At 37.3% G+C, this 14,738-nt stretch overlaps 1 protein-coding gene across 2 annotated transcripts in view; it reads right to left on the bottom strand.

The window, feature by feature from the left end:
- Nucleotides 1-12,715, bottom strand: part of LOC127628514 (retinoic acid receptor gamma-A-like) — a 68,405-nt gene extending 55,690 nt beyond the window's left edge. Inside the window, exon 1 of one of the 2 annotated variants that reach the window (XM_052105308.1) lies at nt 12,517-12,715. The gene's annotated coding sequence lies outside the window, so the exon portion shown is untranslated. The remainder of the gene's footprint in view (nt 1-12,516) is intronic. The other variant, XM_052105306.1, reaches the window with a different exon arrangement.
- Nucleotides 12,716-14,738: the final 2,023 nt, after the last annotated feature.

The following is a 14,738-nucleotide window of genomic DNA, read 5'->3' as shown; positions in this document are numbered from 1 at the left end:
GAAAAAGATAGGTTGGGAAAGAACTGAAATAAGCATGGCTTTTTCAGATTAATATTCAAATAAAAAATAAGATGATTAAAATAATGATTACATTTGTGATTGTTGATTGCTGGGCTGAAAATCAACAGGTGGTGTTACAGCAACAAGAAAACATGGGTCAGAAAAATATGATTAAGATTACGATTGTGATTATTGATCACAAGATTGGAAACTAAGTGTTATAGCAAAGAGAAATTGAAAGGTAGGAAAAATAACTGAAATTAATATGACCTAAAACTATGTATATCAATTAAATAGTGCATTGGAAAAACAACATCATCCTCTCGCCATTTCAGGGGGGGGGGGAAGAGAGAGCAGAAAAATTGTGGAAAAGAAGGACAAAAAAGGGAGCAGGGAAAAAAACCAAATCTCATACAGCCATTTGAAAAAGTTAACTGATTGAAAAGGGATCTATGTGTTCCTAGAATTTTCCAAAACACAATAATGAATTAATAAAACACTTGGCGCCTGTGTATTTTCATGACTCACATCGGCAAAGAGTTTTACAGAGTATGTTCTGCTTTTATGGCAGACAGGCTGAGCTGAAAGTGAGCTCATTCTCGGGCCCTCGCCGTCTCTCTCTCTAGCAAGGGCCCCTGGGGCGCACACATACACACACATATATGTATAAATGCATGCACACATGATCTCTCATTACTGCTATTCTCTGGCTGAGCCACACACATATGCTCAATTCAAACTCTCCTATATCAGTCCTTTATGGCCGGGGGGGGGGTGACAGCGGGCACCCTCCATAGACCCAGCTTTTGCTGGGATTAGAAGAACAGGCTGGGACTTTCCAAAAGCCTGATTTCACCACTGTTTCTCGGCACAGAACAAACACATCATTAGCAGAGCGTGCTGAGGCCTATTAGCCACAGAGAAAGAAAGACTGAGCTAGACTGAACGTGAGAGAAAATTCTCCTGGCATGGCTGGGTGATGCGCTGTGTATCTTTGACAGGATCAGCTCAATGTGATTCATGGTTCCTCAGGGCTGGGCTGAGCCAGCCTGCTGATGTATACTTGCCTCAGAAGTACTAAAGTTTGCCACTGTGAAAGGGTGAGCAGGTTGTGTTTAGAGAAAAAGTATCCATTTCACTCAGGAGAGAATTGCCTCTCACGGATCAAGTGTCCCTCCTACTGAAGGTATCACATTCTCTCTTGGAAAACAACAATTTTAGACCTAACTGTGGAGCTATCACAAAATTGGCTTTAAAGATGAAGCGTGTAATTTATTTGATGCAAAAATAGTTCTCTTATCCCAGCTTAATATGCAGAGACACCTACAAATAAAACACCTATAATTCACTTAACCATTTTGTGCCTTTTTTCAGCATCTTTTTTTACTTATTATCCTCAATCTAATTTAAGCAGGTGCAATCAGCGCTGAAATAGCGGGTGCTTCCTGAGTATTTAAATTAAGTTGTTTTTATTACTTTTTGTGCAAACATGCTTTCTTTTCTTTTTTTTTTTTAATGAGGCTTATTATAGATTGTGCTTAATTCACAGAACTCCGTACTATTTGCCCGCTGCAATTTGACACCGAGGAAAGCAGTCGGTCAACTGAATTTTATTTAAGAGATGTTTGAGTTTATTGTTTGAACATCCCACCTCAGGAACATTGGCTCAACCAATGGTGTGAGTTTGGGGCGGGACCAATTATTTGTTTCTCAAATGAAAGTCAGGGGGAGTCTTTGGTATACATGTTTGAAAACAGTCATCGTATTCACGATATTTAATGGTGACGCTAGTGGTGCAGATACGGCACACTTCAACTTTAACAGCCACACATGAAAAAAGTAAAAATAACCTAAGCATCACAAGAGGCATTAACCACAGGAGTCAATGGTGAGTTGTTGTTTTTTTTCCCCCTTTTTCCTGGCGAAAACCACAAGCCATTTTTCCTCCAGCGCTGTGACGGATTTGGGATGGTACAGCGGTTTGAGTTCATTTCCTGTCTACACTCTGGATTTTCCCACTCTTCCATTCTAAGCTCATGGTGCTTTACTCTAAAAGCTACTTTAACTTTCCACATTAGTCTTCCTGCTGTCAATCAGCACTAAGACAGATTGACACCTCCAACTGTATATGCTCAATCACCCCCGAAAGACAGAGGCTCTGTATAGCAGCACAAATGAGGGCCTTGAGAGCCCTGCCACAACCATGTGGCACATGGATTCAGATCAAACGTCTTGTGGGTGAGGGCTCTGGAAACTTCTATGAGATGTATCAAAGCTCACTTTTAGAGTAAATAGAAATGGTTCCATTCTAAATAAGGCAGTCTGAACAAGTAACGCTACCAAAAATGTCTACTAATCATACTTATTGTAATGAAACACAGCCAAAAGTATAGTATATGTTTCCTGTGTTGCTGAAGCTCAACTGTTAGCAAGGCACTAGTAATGCAAGGTCATGGTTTCGATTACCAGGGAATGCACGCAATTATAAAATGTATAGCTTGAATATACCGCAAAGGCTAAAATATACTTTGGTTTTCCACATGCTAGTACATCTTGCGCACAGTGTGCATGACACAAATTAAGCACAGTATGCTTTGACTGTACATGCACAGTGCTGTTTTTCAAGACAAGCATACAGTATGCGTCTTTTTGCACAGGTTGCTTGCATGCCGTTGACTGTGCTAAATACATGTGTTCAACACATCCACATGGGCTTGCGGTCAAATAAGTATACTTTGAAAGGCTGGGCACACGACTGTGTGCAAGATGAAATGCCACATGGGATAACAAAGTATACTCTAGCCTTAAGTAACTTTGGATAAAAGCATCTGCCAAACAAATAATTGTACATTTATTCTTCCCACTATAGCAAATAAATGCTTCACACAAATGTCTTCTCTGAGGCACACTACACCAGTTTAAGCAAACATAATACACTAAAAGGTCAATCAAATGCAAAACGCATCTGATATTGAGAAGAGATCTGCTTGTAGTTTACATACTTTCAGAGAAACAAATAATTGTCATATCCTGTACAAAATACGAGCACATGTGTCCAAGGGAAGTTTACACTCAAAACCTTGATGGGTAAAACAATTTGTCTTTTTGTATGGGAGACATTACAATAAGACACTGGTGAAATCATAACAGCACTGTGTGCCATAACCTTGAATGAAATCTGTGTGTATTAAATTGAAGAAAGATGTTTGAAGGCGAGATGCATTGTGTGGAAAGTCTGGCTGAGGCAGAGGAACCTCCAGGCAGAGTGGAGGTCACATGGTCATAAGGAGGGTCAAAAGACCCTACTGAAGGTTCAAAGGCCAGACATCATTAACATGCACATAAATTCAGAAAGATATCTTTTTGAATTTTCCTTTTTTAAGTTTCATGTTTTCTTGCCATTTTACTTACCTTAGATGTCCACTATCTCAGTTGCACAGGACTCTGGGGGATCGTCAGTTACAGTGCTGTCAAGCAATATTAATAAACAAAAGTAAAATATAGCCTTGCCAAATTGGACAGCTGCAAAATTAAACTAAGCATATCATTGTCATCGGACAGTTGTTTCCTAGAGCCCTCAATAAACCTTTTTATTGTTAGAGATAAAACTGACACATTTGAATTCCTCTGCCTTCTGACAGGGCAAATGGTAGTACAACATGAAGAGAGTGATAGATGATCTTCTACTTGGGAGTCACATATCCCATCAATTAAACCCTGTCTAACACAGAGCCCTGTCCTGGCACCCAGCAAACATTCTTCACACCCAATCAAAAATACAAAACTGACAATGCCATAATGTCTATCATACCACTTGGGTACAACTTGTCCCCAAAGTAATCATTTAAAGCACCAAAAATCCAAATCAATTGTGAAATATCCAGTGGTTGGACAGATACTCTTATTTCAGAGCCAATCTAGAGGTTGTAATATTGTCATAGTCACTTGTTTTCACAGTATATGATTTTACACAGGTGCACGTCACTCTCGGAATTGGTTGTAAACTATGACTCAAAAGTGGTGTTTTCTGATATTAAAACACTTTCAACTTTCCTAGTATATTAAGCAGAGATAACTATAAGTTAGCCATAGGTAGGCTGATTCCACCAAAAAGTTTTAACAATGCAGACATGCAGTGTTATCAAAACATTGGTCCATGTGTTTGGGAATTATGACCAATCCGATAAAGCAACATTGTCTCAACTAATGCCGCAAGTTTTGGGTCAATTTCATTGTGCGACCGGGCCGTGGTCCAATCTCTGAATCATTGAGAATGCCTAACATAGAATCAACTGCTCACACGTTTCTTAGATCCACTGATATCCAGTAGTGATTTGCTTTGTTTTGTTAAAAAGCTGTATACACGAAGGGGTTTTGAATCAGGAATCAATCACATCCAAAGCAACATCTGATCAAAATATAATAGGCCTGCAACTTGAGAACAAAAGAACACACGACCAACACACTGTAAATGGGTTTCACTGTTATTTGTATATTGATGTGTACTCCATTTTTGTTGCTTAAGCATTTATATATATATATATATATATATATATATATATATATATATATATATATTTTTTTTTTTTTTTTTTTTTAAGCACATATACAGTGGGATTCACTATATTGAATTCTTCATGCGGCAGTGAATTATTTTTAACTTCTATAAAATTAATGCAAATGTTTTCACTACCAATTATATTATCAGAATAACAATTTGAGCAAAAAGTAATCATGCAGAAGGTGTTTGTTTCCCCCGTTAAGATCAATGTGCATTTACTTTTAAATTGTAACATTAGATACACACCGATCAGCCACAATATTATAACCACATGCCTAATATTGTGTAGGTCCCCCTTGTGCCTCCAAAACAGCGCCAACCCGCATCTCAGAATAGCATTCTGAGATTATATTCTTCTCACCACAATTGTACAGTGCAGTTATCTGAGTTCTGTAGACTTTGTCAGTTCAAACAAGTCTGGCCATTCTCTGTTGACCTCTCTCATCAAAAAAGTCGTTTCCATCTGCAGAACTGTCTCTCACTGGATGTTTTTTGTTTTTGGCACCATTCTGAGTAGGAGGACCTACACAATATAAGGCAGGTGGTTTTAATTTTGTGACTGATCGGTGTAAGTTAAGCTGGTTTTATAAGATGACTCCCAACCTAGGGCAAGAAGGTAACTTGTCCCAGCTGTCATCTGATTTTTATAAATTGTATAAAATATGTCTGATATCAGTCATACATTTTTTTGTCATCTGCCACCAAATTTTCCATGTAATTATGTATTTTCACAATTAAGTTGAATAATGACATACATAAATAATGATAGACAAATCATTAAAACAGAATCCCAGTCAAATTGATTAATCTGAAAGAAAAAAACATATATTAATTACATACAAAATAGGCCTATTAATAAATCCACATTTAGACACCCATGTATTTTATTCAAAAAATTGTATTAATGTAATTCACCCAATTTTAGGGTTCCCACACCTCCAAAATCCCAATTTATCCACTGACTGGGATTAGCATACAGCACATCCTATTGAACAGATAACTCTCATCAGCCAGTACTTATTAGTGAATGAAAAACGTACTGAACCCCAAGTCATTACTTTCATCATGTCTGACTCAAATGAACCAAGAACTGTTCCTATGTTATGTGTACTTATGTGTAGGCTTGTGAGGCTTAAATCAGATTCTTTTGAGTGAAAGATATACATTATGAGTTTTGCTGCAATTAATGTAATCATTACATAATTTAGTAACAGGCTGCTGAGGGCAGATAAATCAAATTAGAATTGCATTTCTTATTTCCAAATAGGGCTGGGCGATATATCGAATACTCACGATATTATCACGATAATTTTGCTGACAATGTAAAATTCTGTAATATCATGAATATTGTGATAATTTGAATGCCCCTTTAATTGGTCACAGCGTTTCCTAAAGAGCACAGCGTATTTTTTCAATTGTTTGCAATGGGAACAACGCGTATTTAAAAAGCCAGTAGAGTGACTAGGCGCTGAGCATCTATTACACGCTGAGTACTGCGTGCTTGCCGTTTTTTTCTGGTCACCGAGAGTTGAAAATTGTTCAACTTTGGGTAAAACGCAGCATTCATCGCAGTCACAATTTACCCAGCCGTCCAATCACAGTGGAGGTGGGGTGGCACAAATACCACACCAACCATTCATCAAATCCTACTTGTACAATGACTGAACAACGATGGATGAGAAGTTTGCTGGTCTCTGAATATTCATGTCTATACCAGATGACATTCCCAGACTACCACAATATTAATATGAAAAATAATGGTTGGAGGAACATTATGTGCTTCAGCCTTCCCTACATACAGAGCAAGGGCCAGAGCAAGCACTATACCTTGTGCCGACATTTTTACATTCAGTACTTGTTCATAACACAAACTATCTGCGGAAGTAGGTACTTGCAACACATTACTTCTGCGGATATTCCATATCATAGCAACCAAAGCGTCTCAGCTGAAAAAACGCTGCCCCTCCAAAGTGCTCCCAGCTGAGTGTTTTCAGAAGAGCACCTGGCATTTTCAGCTGGCTAAAAACGCTTTGGTGGACACACGGCCTAGTGCTTTTGGAGAGGTTTTATAAGCAAAGTGTTACAAGATCACACATTTGCACAATTCCAGACATTTGTAACCATTACATGTTATTATACAAAAGTAATAATGCAACACAGTATCCAGAGGAGTGTCTACACCCTAAATGTCCATCTGCCCACATAAAATAAACAAACTACTGGTAAAGCAACCAGGGCAGGGCTGTACAGTCAGTGAGACAGTTTAGCTTGTTTAGTTTCATCTCTAGCACTTGGAAAATTCGTAAATTATGTCTATTAAGGGCATTGCAACAAAGAACATGTACAAACAGTTTTATGTCTACTGGCTAATGCCATTTCGAAATCTTGAACGTTCAAACCTTAGCGCATACATGACACACTTTCAGGGCCCTTCTGTGCTGCGCACGCTGCGCATGTGCTGTTTGCAAAAAGAGACAGCGGCAGAAGCTGAGAGACGATCACTTCACATGCAAGGTATTATTATTTTTGCCCAGAAAGTCTGTGAATATCTAGATGGTTAGATGAAGGGTTTTAAGAGTGGTGAGTTTATGACACTGAAATCTGAGATTCAGAAAAACACCACAGTGGGATGAGTTCCTCTAATAGTCTATTCAGATTAGTGCTCGAAAGATATGGTTTTTCCAGTGGTCTATTTATAAATCTTTAAAATTAATATATTAATTAAAACGTTTATTTAAAAAAGTATTAAGTGTTTTTAATTACAAAACAAGATGTGGTGTGTTAATTTAATCATCATAACATGAATATAAATAGTATAAATATAAATATCATAACATGAACATAAATAGTATTAAAATATGTAATTATATCAAAATGTGTTTGGACATTTAATTATAAGCTCATGTATTTATTTATGTTTTAGTTAATATATTTGTAAAACATTAAAACTAGGATAAGGAAGTTTCAAGAAGATTTAAACTTGCTTAATGCTGAAGGTTAAGTCTCAGCCTCACATCATAAGCATGATACATTTTGCAGCACAATAGCAAGAGCTGGCAGAAAGTCCATTCTGATTGGTTAGCTGCAAGGAATCTCGTGAGACATATCAGTTCATAAGGTAAATTTACCAAGATTGCAGTTAATGGCATTGAAACTTTTAAATACATTTGAAGCATATTACATGATTAAGTGATTAGTTGAAGGGGTTACCACTTTGTTGCATGCCATAAAACAGTAAATACTAAAGTTATAATAACAAATAATCTAGTTATATTCAACACTTTTAAAAAAATCACTTTTAAGTCAAGCAAAAACATAATTATCGAGATATATACCGATTATCGTCTATTGGCTAAAAAATATCGAGATATAATTTTTGTTGCCATATTGCCCTATTATAGCACTATTTCCAAATATGTATTTCTCAAAAAATCTAAAAGAATCGTTAATGGAACCTTAAGGAACCGGAATCGTTAAGATGAACCAATATTGAAAATCCTGTGGTTTTGACAAAGACTCTTGTTGTCTGAGCCAATTTAAAGGTTGTAACATTGTCACTCATTTTTCACAATATACCATTGAACACAGGTGTAAGTCACCGTTGTCACTTGGAATCAGTTGTTAAGCTTTGAAATGCTTTAAAAATTCAAATGTTATGCATAGTTTGGACAAGGTTATGACATAAAAGAGTGGGACAAATAAAGAGAGAGAGTAATGGAAAAAGTGACGTGATAGATGGAGAGGACGAAAACTCAAAGTGACACTGGCTGTGACAGTTCTGTTCCATGATGTGATGTGGACAAGTTGAGTGAAGTCACACTGCAAAAATGGATAAACAACATAAGGGGGGAAAGATTATTTAAAGGGATATTTCACACAAAAATGTACGCTCGGTTTTGGCCTCAGCTCCTCCTTTAAATGTCAACGCAAATGCCCACTGTTCAAATTGGCTAACATCGTGCAGCTTCTCAAATTCAGCCATATTTGAAACTCAATCGGAAGAGAATGAACAAACTTCACAAGACCACAACATTTATAAAACAAAATTTCAGGATTTACACATAACACACATCCAACAAATTGCACCCGAATATATAATAAATTGTTCATCTCAAGCAGAACAGTTAACACTCACACCCTGTCTACACCGGATGCGAGATGCACGTCGAAAGCAATAGAACCCATTGTAATCAATGATACCATGGAAGCGTCTGTTGTGGTTTTTCCATTCAATTTTGCGCTGCATGCGCTGGCGCTACTACTGCCAACAACACAAATAAACATTTTAGAACGTTTATGTCGATGAGCCCGGTGTAGACAGCCTCATGCACCCGGTGTAAACAGTGTGTCAGCACTATAAACTATCAAACAGTCATGGCATTTTAAATATTTATGAATGGAACTGTTTACTTAAGTTTTTGATCCAGTCCAATTGATTTAACTTCCCTATCCTTCAATAACAATTCCTTAGCACTGGTTCACAAGCAATCACGCTGATACGAATCGACAAAACATGCATTCTATGCAGAAATACGCAGAAGATACATCCACATAATGCTCACACATATTCCAAAGCACAATGAAGACGCACACATCCAGAATCCAGTATCATCCTGCACTGAAATCTACATTGCTGGAAATGCATCAAAACTGTCAAAGATGTCCATGTAGTGCGCATTTACATACACCAACAATTAAAAATAGCACAGATGGGCGGTGTTTAGGAACAGTTAGGCTCCAGCTCTCTCTCTCACTCTCTCTCTCTGAGTATGAACTAAGCCCCTAGTGGGCGGGGCCAAGGGTGAGATCATGTAAAGGTGTTGATGTGGCCATGAATTAATGAGTATCCTTTGTTACATCACAATATTATGGAAGTAGAGAACGAGGCGTTTTGGAAGCTTTTATTGCACTAGGGATTAAGTTTTGAGTTCTGAAATTAGAAAAAGACCACTTATTTGTCAAAATATCAAGGAAAATTTGATTTCTCATGACATGACCCCTTTAGCAAAATGGTTAAATGGGTTTAAAACAACAAAAGGGTGAACAGCCTAAACGATGACAGAATTCTTATTTTTGGGTGAAATATCCCTAACTATAAAGAGGTAAACTAAAAACGCCCTGTCAAGTGATGTTATTTATGCTTGCAGTATTTCTCTGTGGGAAACAATGTTAAATAATTGGTTAAGGATCAGATCATTAACATGATCATAGCTAGATTGTACTTGTGGTTTATTATGTGAAGTAATCAGACAAGAAATCAGATTTATAAAAACAAATGAGATGGCTGCTGAGCTAACTAGCCATTTCAGATGAACACGGTTTATTTAATCAGGGTAATAGAAGGTAATAGCTGGCTCTCGTTACAGTAGCACTGGCACAGGGAATTCACATTCATGAGTATAAACACATACACACATATAGTCCACATTAATAAAGGCCCTGACACACACAGGAACGTCTGTAAACAGATGTTAGCAGACTCTCCTTTTCACAAACACAGCCTGACACATAAAGTCTTACATACACACGAAGTCAAAGGGACAAATCCCTGCACACCTGCAAAAATATACAAGGGAAACAGTGATCTGATGGTTTCCTTCATAATTACAGAGTATAGGACAGTGAACAACCACACCACCACCAGATACCCCATAAACCACCTGTTCGGCCCCTCCCTGCCACTTAGGTACTATTACCCTCAAAATTCCTGAAACAGTCAGGGATAAACTCCTGGATTTATGATTCAATTCCAGAACACAGCCAGAAGACGAGAGAACTATGAAGACTAGAGTAAAAAAGGCATCTAGACAGACAGTGAGGTGGTGGTCTTATACAAGTGTCTTCATGAAAACATCTCATACATTCAATGTGCATGGTCCAAGTCACAAATCAAAGCTATTTAGCATGCTTTAAGGAATGTTCAGAGTTCAATACAAGTTAAGCTCAATTGACAGCATTTATGATGTAATGTTGATCACCACAAAGAAAATATTTTCAACTTGTCCCTCGTTTATTAAATAAAAATCAAGTGAATATGGCCAGTACATACAGGTTAAAATACACACTGTTTCAAAAGTATAGTCACAAGAGGTAAATATCATACGTTAACAAGATTTTAATACGTTAATAAGACTTTAGTGTGATAAAATCACTTACTGGGATGTTGCTTTGTCGTCGAAGTTGTAATATTGGAAAGTATTGAGTATTTTAATGTTTATTGACTGGCCCCATTCACTTCCATTCTAAGTGCCTAACCACGATTTTTGCTTTTTGTTTTTAAAATACACGAGGGATGACTCGAAAATACTTTTTTTGGTAATTTACATTATGCCACAAATGCTGTCAATTGAGCTTAACGTGAAGATAGTGAAGACGTTTTATTGTTTTAATGACTTTAATTCTACAATGTGGAAGTAATAATAAAGAACAAATTGGTGTTTTGAAACTTTTTGCTTGTGGGATATATAAAAACTAAACATTAAACAAACTATAATTAGATTGATCCATTCAAATTGTAAATATACAACAATGGTTAGGGTGGGTGAATATACAATACAGAGGGTAAAAAAGTAACATTGCACTGTCACCCCAAAGGAAAAATACACTCAAGGGAATAATGACAGCAGTTTACCCAAACACACAAACACATTAAAACACTCCCATATTCCATTACAGTTGCTATACAGCTGAGAACAGACTCCACAGTCCCTCTAGAGTCAGAGTGGGAGTTTTGCTTATGGTGGAACGTGAATATCTGGTTTGACAATAGTTTGTTTTTCCTTGTCTCTGGTTCTTTTGTCTGAGTTCGTGTAAACTCATGTAGCTGATCTGTGAGACATAAACAGCTCGAGACTGGCTCATTCCTCTCTCATAAATAATTTAAAAAAGCACTGGTGTGCATGTGTGTGGACTGGAATAAGTCTGTTGTTTTGAATGTCTTTACACTTTCAGTCTTCTCCTCTGGACAGAGGAGACAGTGTTTGGATGTGTTAACTAACATTTTGTCCCACGTAAAAAAAAAAAAAAAAAAGATGCAATAAATCACTGCCAGCTGTGACACTGCTTAACACTGCTGGCATAAACCTTACAAAAAATCATAAAAATTCAACTTGCTCATAACATGTTGGGAAAAAACCTAGTATAAAAGCATGTAGACTGAAGACTGAAAAAAGTAGGCTATAAAGTCAAAGAGACCTAGACAAAGAACAGGTGCTAAAATCACTGCATCAGGCAAGTATCACAAACACAAAAAAGCCCTGTGACCACGTTGATATGTGAATTTGTATCCTTTTTAAGTGTTCCCTAATCCTTGTTCAATGTGATTGCTCTGTAAAATGTGCAATTGTTGTTATTTGTTTGCTGTTTCTACTTGATCTGACCCATAAAAAGTTATTTCATTAAAGTAACCAATGCAGAACAGCTATAGCTACCACATTACGCACGCTGTCTTCGGTCAACAGACAACATTTTTAAACACATTGAGATGAGTGAAAAGATTTTCACTGTATGTCCACAGCTATGTGCCTTTCATAAACTAATCTCAGATTAACACAAACACTTACTTGTAAGCCACAGAGCTATGAGAAAAACTAAAAGTCAGTAATGCCTTACACATGCCACAATCTCCTGATGTAAAAAAAAACAATAAGCAGAGGAGCAAAAATGTTGAACAGATGATCGATTGAGACACATCAGGGATGCAGAAAGCACTTGCACGCGACACATCAACATCGCACGTACGCGAATGAATTACGCACAGCACACGCGCTACAATCAGATGTATTAAAACAGAATCGAGTCGCGCGAGCGTAAGGAAAGTTACGATCAATCCGATCTTTCATCGTCTTATTCGCCTTTTATTGAGACAGTCTGCGGTTGTTATATATGAAAGGAAAGACAGACTAAAGATAGAGTGAATTAATGAGGCATCGTTTGATCGCGAAAGTTCAACTCACCCGCTCCGATTGAGATCCGCGAGAAACGCTCGACTCTCGACGAGAAGAGAACCGCGCGCTCTCCGTTCACGGGAGTCTCTTTCACACTACACGGTTGTTTCTTTTTCTCTTCTTCCTCTTCTCTTTCTCTTTCTCTTCTCTCTCTCTCTCTCTCTCTCTCTCTCATTCCCTCCCTCTTTCTCTTCTTTTCGTCTCTCTTAGAAATAATTATGCGCTCTGATTCATGAACCCTGTCTAGGTCACGTGACTCCACCCTTCAAATCTACAGCACATTTTTCACAAGCCACAAAATGCCTAGAGGGAAGAAACAGAGGCACGGAAAGCTTAAATTTCTGTTTTTAATTCTCTGCCTCTTTCTTTCCCTCTCCCTAATCTCTTTCTCTCAGTCCTTGAACTCTTTCTCCTCTATTTTCTGTATTCAAAATAGTAAGATGCACAAAGTAGCACATGATGCTGGAATGCTAATGAGGAATTCATTTTGTAAGTGCTGATACAGTTTTTCCTCATTAACACAAGTTCTTTGCCTCACACCATTCCATAGTGTTCCTTGTAGGAATACGGTGTACCGTAAACATGCTGTGGAGAAAAATAGGAATTAAAAGCATTATGTTGATGCATTCTCAGGTACACAGCGTCTTCGTGAATAATAATATTATATTTAAACCATGCAAAATCATCCATTCGCTTAGCAAAAAGTAAAAGCGCACATCTCTCTCTGCACAATTGATGGTATCATTAATGGCCATAGAGCAAAAAGTGTAGGATGAGTTACACGCTAAGTTGAATAATTGAGGTTTGTACAAATACAAAGCATGACCAGTTGTAATTTTGTGGTGCTTATTAATAAAAGTCGGAAAGAAAAAAAATCTGTGAATACAGCAAATGGGAACTTTCTAACTTTATTGTACCAAGGGTGTGTCTGTATGCATGCCACACATTATGAACCGATGTGTTTTAAATCAGTACAGTGAGCATGTTGTGATTTTGCATGGAACACTTCTGCGCTGCTTGTTTGTGGTTCTGGGCGTTTGCCTGCATGAGTTCTTCATAAAGCTGCCTTTCTACACTAGGTTTGTTTAAAAGAAACCCTCCAAAACCTCACTGTGAAGACACAGCTTAACTGGCTCCCCTTCAACAGTACCATCTGAAGCTCAGGGAAGGTGGCACACCAGGTTAAGCCTGGGTTTTGAATGTGTGATTAAAAATAAGTGTAATAAAGCTGTAACTTCTTTACAAATCAATAAAATAGAATTAAACACATTTACAGTGTATTATTATTCACATTTGTTCCTCAGATACATCGTGTATAAAGGTTCCATTCAGACTGGGACCTAATACTTGACTAAATCTGAACCTTTCAAATATAATTTAAATAATAAGGAGAAACATTTTGACCATTGCAAATTTAACAGATTTCCTTTGCTGACATAAAACCTTTTTTTAAACAGTGTAGCAGTTGGAAACTTCAGCAGGGTTGGCATCAGCTTTCAAAACAAATCAACAGGAAGTGGTTGGCTTTGCCACACAACCCCAAAACTAAACAGCTCACAGTAAAAATCTGCTAATCACACTCTATAGAAACATGCTAATTATCTTTCAAAATGTGTAAAATATAAAATGTTAAATCTTATGATTGTTTAATATTGCCAATCCTAATTTAAATGTGTGTATTTTTTTCGATATTTAAACACTTTCTCCTTTCCCAGCTTAATGTAGTTTGGCCAGCCTGATCTCAAGAAAGTTACTGGACTATTACTAGACTGACATTTTTGCCAAATTAAACTACGTGCTTCCTTACAGGTATCGCGGCATTTCCATGGTAAAATGAGTGGTGTTAAATCGAGTTTTAAATCAACAAAACCCACCTCCCTACCCTAAATCTTAAACCTAAACCTTAAACCTAAAACTAACCGATAGTGTCATAAAAAGCAAATGTGAAATGAAAAATGCAATTGCTGAAGCAATCATGTCATTTTGTGATGCTTCTATGACACTTTCGGCTCACATGCTAATCAGGACTTGTACACCGGTCCTTTGCATTTCAAGTGCATTGCTCTATTTGAGCTACTGCACACTTTGATTGCACAATAGAAGAAGCTTTACAAGTCATGCACTAGAGTAAAAGTGTTAAAATGTCATTAGAGGGCATTGTGTGAGGAACACTACAAAAAGTAAGTGTTTATGGACTGAAATGTTGCCGTTTTGCTTGCCATTTATGTAAA

Source organism: Xyrauchen texanus, chromosome 35, assembly GCF_025860055.1.
Source record: "Xyrauchen texanus isolate HMW12.3.18 chromosome 35, RBS_HiC_50CHRs, whole genome shotgun sequence".
NCBI classification, from domain to species: Eukaryota; Metazoa; Chordata; class Actinopteri; order Cypriniformes; family Catostomidae; genus Xyrauchen; species Xyrauchen texanus.
The sequence above is the reverse complement of the archived record's forward strand: the minus strand, read 5'-3'. Positions and strand labels throughout refer to the sequence as shown.